Source organism: Paramormyrops kingsleyae, chromosome 1 (genome assembly GCF_048594095.1).
Source record: "Paramormyrops kingsleyae isolate MSU_618 chromosome 1, PKINGS_0.4, whole genome shotgun sequence".
Taxonomy (NCBI): domain Eukaryota; kingdom Metazoa; phylum Chordata; class Actinopteri; order Osteoglossiformes; family Mormyridae; genus Paramormyrops; species Paramormyrops kingsleyae.
The window spans coordinates 29683059-29698956 of record NC_132797.1 but is presented as its reverse complement, the minus strand read 5'-3'; positions in this window follow the sequence as shown (position 1 = coordinate 29698956).

Sequence of the window (15898 nt, the reverse complement as noted above, 5' to 3'; positions counted from 1 at the left end):
GACAATAATCTTCATGCAGCAGCTGGCAATCTAAAACATAAATATTTGACATACCATAATGTTGTATCTCCACAGCTGGTAAACAAACACATATTACAGCACATGTAGTGTTGCCTCCAACTCCTCTGGCAAGTAAAGAGTCAGGAAGTGTTTTCTCCACAAGACTGCAGACTCTATCTGGTACAAAGGCTCACTGAGGCTTCTTTTGGAATGCAGAATATCTGTCATCTGACAAAATAGAATAAGTAAGCATCACAAATAAATCTGTTACATTTTTACTGAATACATATTATACACTATATTACCAAAAGTATTGGAACACCTGCCTTTACACACACATGAACTTTAATGACATCCCATTCTTAATACACAGGCTTTATTATGGAGTTGGCCCATCCTTTGCAGCTATAACAGATTCACCTCTTCTGGGAAGGCTGTCCACAAGGTGTAGGAGTGTGTTTATGTTTTTTTTTTTTTTTAAATATTCTCCCAGGAGACCATTTGTTAGGTCGGACGTGAAGGCTCACAGTCTCTACTCTAATTCATCCCAAAGGTGTTCTATTGGGTTGAGGTCAGGGCTCTGTGCAGGTCAGTCAAGTTCCTCCACACCAGACTAGCTCATTAACGCCCCTATGAACCTTGCTTTGTGCACTGGTGCGCAGTCATGTTGGAACAGGAAGGGGCCATCCCCAAACTCTTCCCACAAAGTTGGGAGCATGAAATTGTCCAAAATGGCTTTGAATGCTCCAGTATTAAGAGTTTCTTTCATTGGAACTAAGGGGCCAAGTCTAACCCCTGAAAAACAACCTCACACCATAATCCCCCCTCCACCAAACTTTACACTTGGCACAATGCAGTCAGGCAAGTACTGTTCTCCTGGCTACCTGCCAAACCCAGACTCATCCATCGGATTGCCAGACAGAGAAGCGTGATTCGTCACTCCAGTGAACACGTCTCCCCTGCTCTGGAGTCCAGTGGCAGTGTGCTTTACACCACTGCATCTGACGCTTTGCATTGCACTTGGTGATGTAAGGCTTGGATGCAGTTGCTCGGCCATGGAAACCCATTCCATGAAGTTCTCAACGCACTGTTGAGCTAATCTGAAGGCCACACGAAGGTTGGAGGTCTGTAGCCGTTGACTCTGCAGACAGTTGGCGACTTCTGCACACTATGCGCCCCAGCATACATTGTCCCCACTCTGTGATTTTACATGACCTACCACTTTGTGGCTGAGTTGCTGTTGTTCCTAATTGCCTCCACTTTGTTATAACACCACTAACAGTTGACCGTGGAGTATTTAGTAGCAAGGATATTTCACAAATGGACTTTCTACACAGGTGGCATCCTATCACGGTGCCACACTTGAATTCACCGAGCTCCTGAGAGCGACCCATTCTTTCGCAAACATTTGTAGAAGCAGTCTGCATGCCTATGATTTCATACACCTGTGACTATAGATGGGATCAGAACACCTGAATTCAATGATTTAGAGGGGTGTCCCAATACTTTTGGCAATATAGTGTAGGTCTGGCATAATACATACTATGGTTTGTGCATGTTGTCTCCTTCCTTCCTTCCTTCCTTCCTTACTTACAAACAGAATGAAAAACAAAAGATGAAAATATACAGACAGTGCCTAACATGTAAACACAAACAGGTAACCCAATTAATGCTATATGTTAGTTAGAGCTAGTTAAATAAACACTGTTATGCGAACTTCATATCTACTTCATACATTAAAATAAAAAAAATTAAAAAACTATTTCGGTTAATATAATTACACAAAACCAAATTCTACAATTAACATGCCTTGGAATGAAATTGTGTTTTGTGAGTGTAGGTCTGCATGTCTCTGAGCTCTGGCTTAAACATCATTGCTGGGCATAACGGGCAATGGAAATGTTTACAAGATGCACATCTTGATAAATGAGGCACAGCATTCCTTTTCCAAATTGACCTGTGCATCTGTTGGCCCAAATCAAATACTAAACACCATAAAAACAAGTGTGTATGCATTTATGGTCTTTTGAACAAGGGAGATTTATTGAATACAATACAGCAAAACAGTCAGCGATTAGAGTTAAGCTAACGTATACTTACTGTATATATGTATGTGTGACTTGACAACACTATTCAATACACCAGAGCAATCTGCACATGACAGTGACTTAAACTATGAAAGCAGTAACAACTTAAGCACAAATTGTGTTTTGTAGCAGCCAAACAACTGCGAACAAAAAACATCCACACACTTAAAAACAATGTGAACAAAAACCATTCCACTTCTAAACATATCAAACAAAAAAGTTTTTATCCTTTTTGAAGAACTATTAATTGAATATATTTAAACAATTACCCTCAAACCTTACTTATCATTCCACTTTCCTTCTCCGATGTCTTGCCCGACAACACAGAAATCGGCATTAAAAACGGTGCCGCTACTGTTCATGAGTGTATTACCAGTGGATATAGAGTGATGTCATTTCCTGTCCCACAGTGGAATTCCTGTCTGTCAGTGGATGTGTCGCACAGTGGATCTGTAGCCAGACTGTCTCGCTGGTCAGGACCCAATAATCATGGGTAGTACTGATTGAAGTCCATGTGATGATGGCCTAGCCAGCCACCTATGTTGCCTAATGGGTTGACCAGCAGTCCCGTTAACGGGAAGGGTTGGGGACACCCTTATGCATTCATATAGATGAGGAGGAAAGAGAGCAAAGGTCAGCAGTACCCTGGAAGCAGCTAACGGAAGCAGCGAGGACAATGGGGCGTATTGAATTAAACAATCACCATTAACGGTAGGACCGATGGATCATGGCCGTACCACATACTGGACAGGAACAAAAGACCCGTGAAATGATAGCTGTGGGACTAACAGGGGGAGTAACCCAAATAAATAACCATTAAACCATAGCAAGAAATGGGGAGAAGATTAAGCAGGTTTTTTTGGGAGAAACCTCAACTTGTGGGTAATCGAGATATCACCTTTGTCTGATTAATCATCCCAGCTGTTTGGGAGGGAAATCACATTGCTGCCTCACGTTATTATCATTTAACAGTAAGTATTATCATTATTGTCATTTAACAGGAACAGATTCAGTTTCTTTTTCACATTATTAACTACACGATTCAAAAAAGGGGGGTGGGGGGGGCTGGCTCGGGAAATACTGGCTGTTAACATTTTGAAATTGATGGAAGGGAAATAAAGAGGATTCAGCTGTTACAGGAAACCATGTACTCATGCAGCTTGATCTCATAGTTTGTATGCACTCTATATATATCACAGAATTAAGTAAATCTGTGGTTAAAATACAGTTATAGATCACTGTGAAAGGAGTTACCACGTAGTAAATCTTGATGTACACCATGTGAACATCAAATAAGTGTTTCTTCAGCTTTACGTTACTGTCGCTCTTCAAATCCGGCAACATCTTTACTGAGCTGACCCTACTGCAGTGGAAAACCGAAGTGAGCTGGAACTGCACCCTAACTAGTCTCTCTTCACTGTACGGCTCGGTTCTTGTATGCCAGTGAAATAACGGCATATGATGGAGTCTAGAATCACTTTCCCAACTTCCCTGTGCCATGTGATTCTGTCCCGTTTCCTAAAATCCCCTCTAAACTGAGCTATTGGGAGATGAAATTTTCTGAGGAACTGCCCAGACTGACAGCTGAATGTGGCACAGCGAGCTGTAAATAACCTACTTCTAAATTATAAAACATAGATAGTTAATGATTTTGTCCCTGAGGTCTGGTCGCCTGGAAACACAGCAGAATTCCATTGCATAGCGAAGGCCTGCGTGATGCCTAGCTGTAGCATGTAGCTTCATATAATCTCGATCACGGCGAGACAACAGCATTAATCAAAGACATTATAAATAAGCAGCGTGGGCATGAATTGCATGAATTCCAAAAGGCATTCACCTGCTCCCTAGACAGTACAGTACCTCGAGCACCTTGAAGGCATCACACCAAGCTACTAACCTGTAAGGACACAAAAAAACTAGCTGGAAGGTGTCTGTAGATATACAGTTTATATCAAATACTGCTTCACAGTCGAGCAGTAATGAAACTGTCCGGTGCGCAGCAGGATTCATTTTTAACTAAAGTTTTTTACTTTGTGCCATATTTAGTACAGATGTGCCACTCAGTATTCTGGCTATATACATAAATGTGAAATATAAATGTCCTCTTCTGCCTAAAGTGAAAAATAGCTTTAAAAGGTGAATACGAAGTTATTGTCTGACAATAAAAAAGAGTCATGCTATTTGTGTCATCACACTGAAGGCCAGAGCTTTGATTTTTTTCCAGAAAAATAGGGAAAAATCACTGTTGATAGAAGCACCACCCACCCAAATGATCATGGTCATCTTGAAATGTTGGATGGTGGGAGGTTGTGGATAGGCATCCAGGCAGGGGGACGACTGGGGACGTATGGGGGAAGGGCAGGAGAAGGCCCAAGTGACCTGGCTGAAGTAATTGTGTCCCATGCCCAGGGGTGATTCTAGGATTTTGTAAGGTGGGGGTCATGAGAGGGACCAGCTTTATCATTAACCAATAATGTGTTTTGAATCGGTGAGTGACAGTGGAGGGAGCACTCTGGGGACTAATCAGCTTCCAGCTGTGACCCCTGTATATGCCCCTGCCCAAGCCCAGGAATTATGCAAGGCAGGCCAGGTTCTGGATATTAGGGCTGACCCTGCTCCCCACCCCAGCCTTCGGGGTGGGCTTGGCTTGTGTCTGGCTGTATCCCTTCCCAGGGAATGTGGTGTTCATTTCCAACAGCCCAGGCTTCCTCTTCTGTCACTGACTGCAAATTCAGGTATTCCTCAGGGACCCATTAAGACGCAGATGCAGCCTGGGAAGTCTCCCCAGAGTGCGGAATCACATCTAATTAGCATATAATCGCACGTAACAAACACCCTCAACCAGTGCCGGAGAGCTGATTGAGGACAAAGGGATTTACATATTACATACACACACGCCAGTTTCCTGACACCTTTCTGTGTCTTCCAGACTGAAACATGGACCTTCGCACCAATAGGGTGACAGGAGGATTCAGACGTATCAAATTCAGCTTGAGGGTGGTGAAGTTCTCATTAACAGTGGTGACAATCATTCCTATTCGATGGTGCAGCTCGGGGGGACAGGAGAGTTTGCCTCCAATAATTTAGTCAAATTCCTGAAGACGAAATCCGTTTGTTTTGGAACAGAAACACGAACCTGCAAGGATGCAGATTTGCCATTGGTTGCCTTGGCGATTCTGGCCCCGCGCAGCAGGTTAGGAATAGCCAAAGAATGTTTTTGATAATTTTTAAGGTTCCCTGAAAGTCCTGTGTTTATCTGTACCTGAATGAAAAATACAGTCCACGTGTGTTACTCCCCTGGCTGCAGGATTGCCGTGCATCATCGAGGTCCAATTTACTGTGGTGTCCTTGGTAATGAAAGCCAAATAGGATTCCTTATCATCATATTCTATGGTTTCAATTGAAAACCTTCATCTTCACATAAAATTGGGAGATACACCAGGCTTCTGGTGTAGCTACTTTATACTGAAAATAGAGCTCACTGACAGCGGTTACTGACTTCTATAGACCATAGGTTATGTAACAGATGCTTTTACCCAAAACAACATTAAGAAAGCAGGGTCAGACAGTCCCCAGGGTCAGACAGTCCACAGGGTCAGACAGTCCCCAGGTTCAGACAGTCCCCAAGGTCAGACAGTCCACAGGGTCAGACAGTCCCCAGGGTCAGACAGTCCCCAGGGTCAGACAGTCCCCAGGTTCAGACAGTCCCCAGGGTCAGACAGTCCCCAGGTTCAGACAGTCCCCAAGGTCAGACAGTCCCCAGGTTCAGACAGTCCCCAAGGTCAGACAGTCCCCAGGGTCAGACAGTCAACAGGGCCAGACAGTCCCCAGAGCAAATTGAGCCTTGTTTAAGGACCCAACAGTAAAGTCACTCCACCAAGCACAGGATTTGCCCTGGCATCCTTCTGCTCACAGATGCAGGGTCTACACCTCCTAAGCCAACACCACCATAGTATCATAAAGTGCTCAGGCATTGACAAATGAAAGTTTACACACATCCACGTCAGACACAGTGCCAGATACTCTGATTTATTATAACACAAGGTGGATTCCTTGGTGCTCCTGGACTAGTTTAGAGCTCCAAATGGTTACTCTCTTACTGACCTAAAGTTCCAACAGCAGATCTACTACTGGGAATGGAAGCAGCTTTTTGACCTTTATATTATGTGCCACCATCTACTTACTGTCAGAAGTGTTCACAGTGCATCCTGGCACATCCTGCATGGTGACATAGTGAGCCACTTGGCCCCATGTTATTGTGTGACCCTTCCAGAAGTTGGCACCTGGGACCTCCCTGAAAGGCCGTTCTGGAAACTCCACGTCATAAACATTTTATGTCAAGTCTCAATTTTATTTGGTAAGCCAATATGTTTAAATTAAAGTGGTTTCTCTTGCTGAAATTCCATAACCAACATGATTTGTATACAAATTCAACATGCCTTCAATGAGGTTTACAAACACGCTGAATTAATAGTATTGAAAGGTCACTTCTGGCAAACTCACACCAAAACAATAAATGAAATAAATACTGAATATTTATGCGACTAGCTGCATGAATGTTAAAAGCTAGTCCTGAAATCTGCGAGAGGCTGATATCCCTGCTATTTGATTTTCAAGGTTCTGTAATTTATTGGTTACTAACAGTCCTTTGTAAGCCTAAACAGAAACTATGTACTTAAATGAATTTTGCTTTTATCACTCGTTGAATGAAAATGTGAATAACCGGCTTTTGTACTTAGAAATACAGGACATTGGGAGTCCTGTGTGAATTTTCATAGATTTAATTATAATGTCAGACAAAGGCTTTTAAAAAGTTGCAAAACTAAGATGTCTCAATATTGTGTCAGTATGCTGTGTTGCTGTGGAAATCTGTAGGACCTTGCAGGGGTGAAGCACAGTTCAGATGGTTCTGTTGTAGGTCTCTCTGAGGCCAGCATAGGCAGAAGTGAGTTTTCAGGGAAACTTCTGGGGCTTGTGCACGGGCAATTCTAGGATTTTTTACGTAATGTGGCAAAAATGATTGTTATTGACTTATGTGCCCATAGAACATTATTAAAGAGGTTCTTCAATGTGCATATTTTCATTCATGTGGTTCGCATCATATCTCTCCCTCATTTGAAAAACGTGATATTATGAATCTGCATAGCAAATCAAGTCACTATTGACAGCGCTGTGATCCAATGGCATTGAGCATTGTTAAATTTACAGGCAGTGATTGGCAGCGCTCTGATCCAATGGTATTGGGCATTGTCAGATTGTCAGATTCTCAGTACTCTAGACCAATGGCATTGGGGAGGGGGGGGGGACACAGGAGAAGGGGAATCACATTTTGGGGGAGGCTGGTGCCACCCTGCGCCACCCCTTTAGACACGCCTCTGGGCCTACGCCCAAATATGTGGATCAAGGTTTCAGCTGGTGTGACAGTGAGATGTAACTTGGACAGGAAACTCAGGCCAGTGTGATGCAATATGGCCCCTGGTGTTGAACTCCATGAAACTGACTTCCTGTCCGGAAAAGTCAAACTCACCGCTCAGCTGACTTTGGAGCAGACTGCATCGATTCAAAGTGACCCTCATTTCGATTGCTTAAACGGACTCGACTTAATCACCTCCCCTAAGCCCTTACACTACAGATGGAGCCAAGGTTAGGTCTCGATGCATCAATGTCACGATGACTCCTGTCAAGCTCAGATGTTTGTATTGCATACCCCGCCATTGGTTGTTTAAAGATTTAGCCCCAGGCAAAGCTTTGTAGAAGTAAACACTGGTAGAACAATGCTTTAGGATCCCATAAGAAATGTTCCCAGAGTGCTTTGAATAAAAACCCCGTGAAGCATGTTTGCTTGTGAGAATTTGATGCGTGCATCCTTAGGGTGAAAAGGACGTGGCTGGTTTATCAACCAGCAGATGGGAGAGACTCACTCGGTCACCTGCTGGCAGCTTAGAACCAATGCCACAGGCTTAAAGGGTCAAGTCACAACACTGGCGGCCAAACAGGAAGTGCAGGAAGGGTTATGCAACTTAAGGATTACGAAGCTACTCAGCCTAGATCTCAGCTTCTCTCCTTGGGTAGAGAGGGCTGGCCTACGTGTTACGCCCCTAACTCACAGCACCCTTGCCTTTCCGTACCGCCTTTGACACATGCGTTCCCGGCCGTCTGCTTCGCAGCTGGACTTCGTGGATTCCGCCACTGGCTCTGCGGACATCCAGCCGACACTGCAATAGGGAGCCGAGATGAACAGGTACTCAGCAGGACAGAATGCAGGCCAGATCGGGCCCACTGGATGCAGCAGAGTGGAGATGGAGCTGGTCACACACTGTGCTCAAATCCTGCCATCTTTTTTATGCAATTACATCATCGTTAGTTTCCATTCCACCAACGCTTCAGCGGCAGAAGAAAACAGAATCAAATGTCTACGGTTTTTTCATATTCTTGGAAAAAGGGGATAAATTAATAACTGGCAGTACAATCAGTAAATCACTCCAGGCCCATGTGCAATACTGCATGTTTGTGAAAATATCTATTTATTTATCTTTTTGTGCAATAAATACCAGCAAATTTGTTTATCACCACAATACTCTACTTACTTTCATTCTCACCCACCTGTTACTAGCTTCATATATTTACTTATTTTAATATACATATTGTTGTATGCAGCATTGGGGAGGGCATGCTGGTGCAGTGGTTAGCACTGTTGCTTCAGACCTGGGTTCAAGTCTCCACCAGGGCTCTGTGTGTGGAGCTGGCATGTCTTCATGGGGTTTATTCTGGGTACTCTGGCTTCCCCCCACAGTCCAAAACATACTGAGGCTAACTGGAGTTGCCAAATTGGCCATAGGTGTGCATGTGTGAGTGGATGGTGTGTGAATGCGCCCTGTGATGGGTTGGTGCCCCATCCTGGCTTGTTCCCTGCCTTGTACCCATGGCCTCTGGGATTTGCTGCAAACCCCCCCCCCCTGTAACCCTGAACAGGATAAGCCATTTCAGAAAATGGATGGGTGTATGTAGCATTGTGAATTGTCTGTTTTCCTCCTTTGTGTAGCTGTGAGCTGGCAGTCTGTAATTATAAACATTTTCCTTTGTGATAATATAAGTATTCTGATGCTGAATAAAATTTTTCATCTTTCAGAAGAGAGAGGTGAGCCTTCATCTCAAGCTCATGACCATGGGCTGGAGCTGGGGGGGGGGGGGGGGGAAGCAGTGGGGAACGCTGGGGTGCCCCCCCTAGTCACCTGAGACTATTAAGGCCTCTGCTGTCAAAATTGACTTCTCCTTCGTTAGGTAAATTGAGTTTTAAGTGTTTTACCTGGCTAGCTAACAGAAGGTATTATGCACAGATTTAACAGTTGTCTGTTTTGGTTACTTTTCTGAATGCAGTTGTTTACCGTCAAGGCTCAGTAAATCGATGGTGTTGTGAGGTTATAATTGTGTTCTGTGTTGGTACTTCGCATCTTTGCATAAGTGGCTTGTTGCTACCCTATAAGTAGACATAATAATAGGTTATGTGTGCATCAGATACGTGCGTTAACACATAGAGTAAGCAAGGTGTGTTTTTTTTTGTCCCCCTCAAGTGCAAACATCAAACTTCACCTATGCTGGTATCATCTTTACAGGCCTCATACAGCAAATGAAGAGCCCAGAAAGCGGTTTTACTGTGCCAAATGTGGGAAATCTCACTTAAAAAGGTAAAGCCTGCGCTCTCTAAAATAAGGACCAGCATGTTTAAATCTAGCTTATTAAGCTGATGGAAAAGCTGTACTGTAATTTTTTCGGTTGGACTGAATAGAGCATGAATTAGTAGACAGAGAACACTTTAAGCAGCAATGTTATGCTATTTCACATAATCTTTTTGTTTTGTTATATATACAGTTCAGTTATTATTTAGTGTTAGTTTGATATACAGGTGCCATACATCCTTCCATCCATCCATTGTCCAACCCGCTTATCCTACTGGGTCGCGGGGGGTCTGGAGCCCATCCCGGAAGCAATGGGCACGAGGCAGGGAACAACCCTGAATGGGGGGCCAGCCCATTGCAGGGGACACTCACACATGCACACCTAAAGGCAATTTATCAACCCCAATTAGCCTCGGCAAGTCTTGGGACTGTGGGGGGAAACTGGAATACCTGGAGGAAACCCCACGACGAGAACATGTAAACTCCACACACATGTGACCCAAGCAGAGACTTGAAACCAGGTCCCAGAGGTGTGAGGCAACAGTGCTAACCACTGCACCACCATACCGCCCGGTGCCATATATGTGATTTGTTACACTTGACTGGGACAAGTGCTCTGAGCTCTGCCACAAGCAGCCTGGAAACAAGATGTCCTGCCTATAGCGAGCATCCGCTCCCATGTGTCAAGCCTCCATCATCTGGATGGATGCCAGGAGTTTATCCCAGGGGGCAGTGTAGAGACAGATGGGGGTACACAGCTGGAGGAGGCTGTGGAATGAAGCAGGATGGAGTGCAGGTGAGGGAGCCAGAGACCCAGAACTAAGACACACACAAAAAAGGTCCATAAATCAGCATAGTGATGAAGACAACAGATTAAAACCCAATTGATGAAGGCTTTCAGAGTTGCACTCAGAAACACTAGGACTGATTATTCAGTTCTGCAATAGGTTGCTTATATACTCAGCAGGGGTCATTTACTGCCAGCACTTCCAGGTCGAGTCGTAGGTCACAGAGGTCATCCACAACGACTGCAACCAATCAACCACGTCGCCCCCTGCAGGACCAGAGAAAGGCGTAAGTTGCATTTATGTGTGTATGAAATATGTATACATTTGTATTCAATAATCTCTTGAAAGATTAAAAATGAATCGTTTTCTCCAACCCTAATTTCACCGCACTAAATTGGTCCTGGTGATGCTTGTGTCACACAATCAGAACCTTTATCCACAGTATATCCTCCTGAGACCCCACCCATTCATTTATGTCCATTCTAGTGGACATTTTGTTTTTGCATCTAACTTTTCACTGATGTAAGGAATTATTCCTGTTGTACACTAAAGAGGACATGCTGTGAAATTAAAAATAAAAATAAATTTGAAAAAATCTAAATTGTATTTTCTCCAAAGACAGATAACCTATAATTGAAGGACACTTTTTTCCTTGGGTCTCAGGAGGATATAGAAAGTGGCTTTATACTGATATAAGCTTACAAACACTGATATTGAAAAAGTGAAACTTCAAATTAGACAAACACACAGAGAAAAAGAAACAGAGAAACTTAAAGACAGACAGACAGATAGATAGATAGATAGATAGATAGATAGATAGATAGATCGATCTCAAATAAATTGGAGGTTTACACAAGCACAACACACACACAAAGAAGATATTTATATAGTAATAAACAGTAACAATAAATAATAAATGAGAATAGATGAGACTTGCTAAAATAGGCTAGAGACAAACCTACATGTGCTAAATGAGATGGGAGAAGCACCTGGTGCGTGTGACCGTGGATGTGAACTGGATCAGAAACTGAGGCCGAATAACATTCTGGATCAACGGCTAATCTCCCAGCCACGCCAGCATCTTAATGGCTGCCACCAATTCTGTTAGTTTTCACCTTTACTTAGGACCTAGACACCCAGTGAGAGGTGCTTTATAGGGACAGGCGATACCACTGATTGTCTTTTCCATCCGGTTTTGATTCGATCCAAGGTTGGTATCGCTGATATCGATCTCTGACATGCAGTGCTGAGGGGAGGGCGTATGGCGGTGGATGGTTCATTCTATTCCCCTAGTGTCTGGGCCGCTTCTCCTTTTCTTCCCCCTTATGGGCTGCCCTGGTTAGTACTATCAGTAGCAGTAGTTATCCTGCTCCCCATTGTAATATAAGCATATAAATAGTCAGGTTAAAAAAATATATCAATATATTAACGTTTGAATCGATTCTCAAAATTAAACATTCAGATTGAAAGAATCGATATTTTAGTATTGATCCACACATCCCCACTGCTAAGGGTGTAGGTTTGGTTTCGACATCGGTAGAGACCAAATCAGCCCCTCCCCCCTAAACACCTGCGATACTCTCAACATCATAGCTAGGGGCATGTCCCTACCGTCTATACCTAGATCTACACACATGGCAAGTCGTTCTGCTGAAAGACTAGGAGCCAAGATTACAAACTATCATGGTTCCTTTTCAAATTGACCATCTTTCTCTTGCAAAAATGTCTGCAATTAACCATTTTCATTAAGAATTTTGCCAAGGGATAATAATCACTCGCTTAATACTTTACTTTCATTTGACTATTAACTTGTTATGCAACATTTTCCAAAGATGTGAAGCCTAATTGATCCTGTCTCCATGTTGTTCTGTCCTCCAGCAGATGTCGATGCAAACCATAGATTTTCTCAATGAAACAGACTGATATAAACCTGTCAAAACACCCAGTAGTCTAAATACCCTAATTAGTGAGTCAAAGGCTGCAATTTGTTTGAAATGGTGAAGAACAGGTAGCTTGGCAGTGACCCGCGAATCCATTTGGAAAATGTCCCTTTGCAAATAGAGTCAGAGAAGCGCACTGCAGGAGGCTGGCTGCCTCCACTGCGTAACGAGCTGATTGGCTATTCACACGCCATCTCAGCAAATTACTCACAGCCCATGGGGCCAAATACGCGCTGGTAATGGAAGCGCTGAACTGGTTCCCAGTTCACATTTATGGACCTAATTTTTATTTATGTGACAGGAGAAATTCCTGAAAATAAACCACTCAATGTTCAAAGAGTCTGTTCTTTTACTGTGCAAGGATATAGAAGCATGGATTTCAGACGAAATAGACAATACATACAGAAAGAAAATAAAGTTTGTCGAGCCAGTAGGTGTGAAATATTATGTTTGTGTCTCCCTGCACCACAGTGGACGCATGTTAAATCAAAATGATTTGCAATCCAGCAAATGCTTTCCCAAGCAATAAAATTTTGCTGAAGTTTGTAACATAAAACATCACGTCGATAAAAAGAGAAATAATTTCACTATGATTAGTCTGATTATGTAGTAATTTTGAATGAAATTATTATTTTGGCTTTTTTGTATGAAATGGTTCTATTTCATTATGTGTAATCAATATAAATATTATTCACAGGCTGTTCAAACACTGCTGTGAAAACAACGTTTCCCCACTGTTTGGTTTAGAAATGATATCAGCATCACTGTTTCTTTTCCTGGTTGTATGTACTCAGTGGCCATTGTGCTGGGTACATCTATCACTAAAACCGCTTCAAGGGCTGATGAGCTGTGTGCAAACTCAGTGAAGCCTTTCTGCACCCCACTTTTGTACTGAACTGTTATTTTCGTGTCTGACGCCTTCTTGTTAGCATTAACGAGTCTGGCCATTCTCCTGTGACTGGTCTTGTTAACGTTTCCAGCCACTGAAATGCCTTTGACTGGATGATTCTTTTGTTCATCACACTATTCTCTGTAAACTCCAGACCCAGTAGTGTGTAAAAACATCCCAGGAGGCTGGTTGTTTCTGAGATTCTGGAACCTGGACATCAGACAGGAACACTCACACCAAGTTCAGAATTGGGTAGATCAGTACTTCTCAAGTCAGTCCTTGAGGACTCTGAGATGGTCCAATTTTTTTCTGTCTCCCAGCTCTCGGTACACATGTACCCAAGAGGATCACATTGCAAATCACTGGACGATCTAAACTAGGGGGACCTGCACTGTGGGCCAGAAATCACATGATATGCATACCTGACCCGGATATGACCTTACGTAAACTCTAGGAATGGAGGCGGTACCTCCACTTGGGAGGCTTGAAATCACATGACCTACACAATAGTGCTGGATATTACGTTAGTGCAACATTGGGAACTGACTTTAATCATCTCTTTTAAAATATATATTTACTTTTTTGGTGCAACATGGGGAACGGATGTGGTGACATTTAAAGCAGTCATCATAATCCATTATAGATACCTTTATAATGCATTATAATGCATTCATAAAGTATTATAAACATGGCTATACTATTTATAAAAAGGCATGACATATTACAGTCATGTTTATTATGCATTATGAATGCTCTGTGAAGCTCTCATCTTTAATGCACTATGGATACCTTCAGAATGCATTATAATGACCAGTATAAGAACTAAGGGTACTTTGTACTGCATTATGAAGGTATTTATAGTGCACTATAGATGAGCGCTTCATAGAGCATTCATAATGCACAAAAAATATGGCTATAATGTGTTATGCCTTTTTACAAATAATTATAGCTGTATTTATAAAACTTTATGAATGCATTATGATGCATTATGAAGGCATCTATAATGCATTATACATGACTACTTGAAGTGAAGTGTTACCACAGATGTTAATAATCTCATTTTAATAGTCTGTTTTAAATGTGCTATTTCAGGGTGAAATTCTGACATTTACGTAGCTTAAGATGTTATGAGAAATATCCCTCTTCATGATTTTGAAGGAAAGAAGATGTGAACAGCAGTAGCTCAGTTCTCTTCAGTCGTGTCATGTCCAGGCCAGGTGTGGAGGTCATGTGATTTCCAGCCCCACAGTGGAGATCCTCGTAGAGGATCTTAGTATTCCTGACTGGCTGGGAACTGGAGGGAGCAAAAATGTGGATATCTGGGGGTCCCTGAGGACTGGGTTTAGAAACACTAGCCACATGTCTTAGCCATTTTTAGCCAAATAGTAACCAAATCTCTTGATCCTTTGTGTTTGCTGCATGTGTTTAATGGCAGCATTTGCCATTTTTTGATTTTTGCTGTTTTGAGGGGCTGGTGTCCCATAATCAGGAACTTCAAAAGCACAATCCAAACAGAATCCTCCTGTTTGCTGACTCACCAAGACGCTCCTCTGCTGAGTCCCTGTAAACTTCACTAACTGCAGTTTGTTTAGATCCACTGCAGCTCAGAGAGTGACAAGGAAAAAAATAAAAACAAACAAATGAAACTTCACAGCCTATTTGCAAATGACCCATGTGATACCAGGCTTTGGGGGTGAATTTATTGCTGTCGCTAGTCGTTCCCTCCTTCAAGGAGAGCCGCTCTTCTCCTCTGGCTGGGCAGGTGTTAAAAATAGAACATCTCCTTCAGTGTGATACACAATCTCCATATTTTTACTCCTTAACAGTGCTCCTCTATGTTACTACATAGCAATGCAATATGAATGTTTTGTGAATTTAAACACGTGTTTCAAATATTAATGCTTTACAAAATAGCACATCACAACCCAATGGAGAGTGAAGGCAGTGAGGTTCGAGTATCTGTGGACTTCATGCTCTTATAACTCAGTCAATTTGTCTCGCACTGTTTTGGGTCTGCATGGTGCAGAATTCAAACCCATTGATGTGGAGCAACGGACCCACGGTGAAGGATGAGCTATTTCTAACATCTGAATGCAATCACTCCCAAACAGTGGGGGGAGGGTTTACTGTTTTTCGGTCCCCACACAAAAAAGACATATGGGGCCCTTTGCACCCCAGATGTTTTAAAAACTAAATCAATTAGCAAGTGAAGTCAGTGAATCGTATCTACACTCACCTAAAGGATTATTAGGAACACCATACTAATACGGTGTTTGACCCCCTTTCGCCTTCAGAACTGCCTTAATTCTACGTGGCATTGATTCAACAAGGTGCTGAAAGCATTCTTTAGAAATGTTGGCCCATATTGATAGGATAGCTTTGGAGATTTGTGGGATGCACATCCAGGGCACGAAGCTCCCGTTCCACCACATCCCAAAGATGCTCTATTGGGTTGAGATCTGGTGACTGTGGGGGCCATTTTAGTACAGTGAACTCATTGTCATGTTCAAGAAACCAA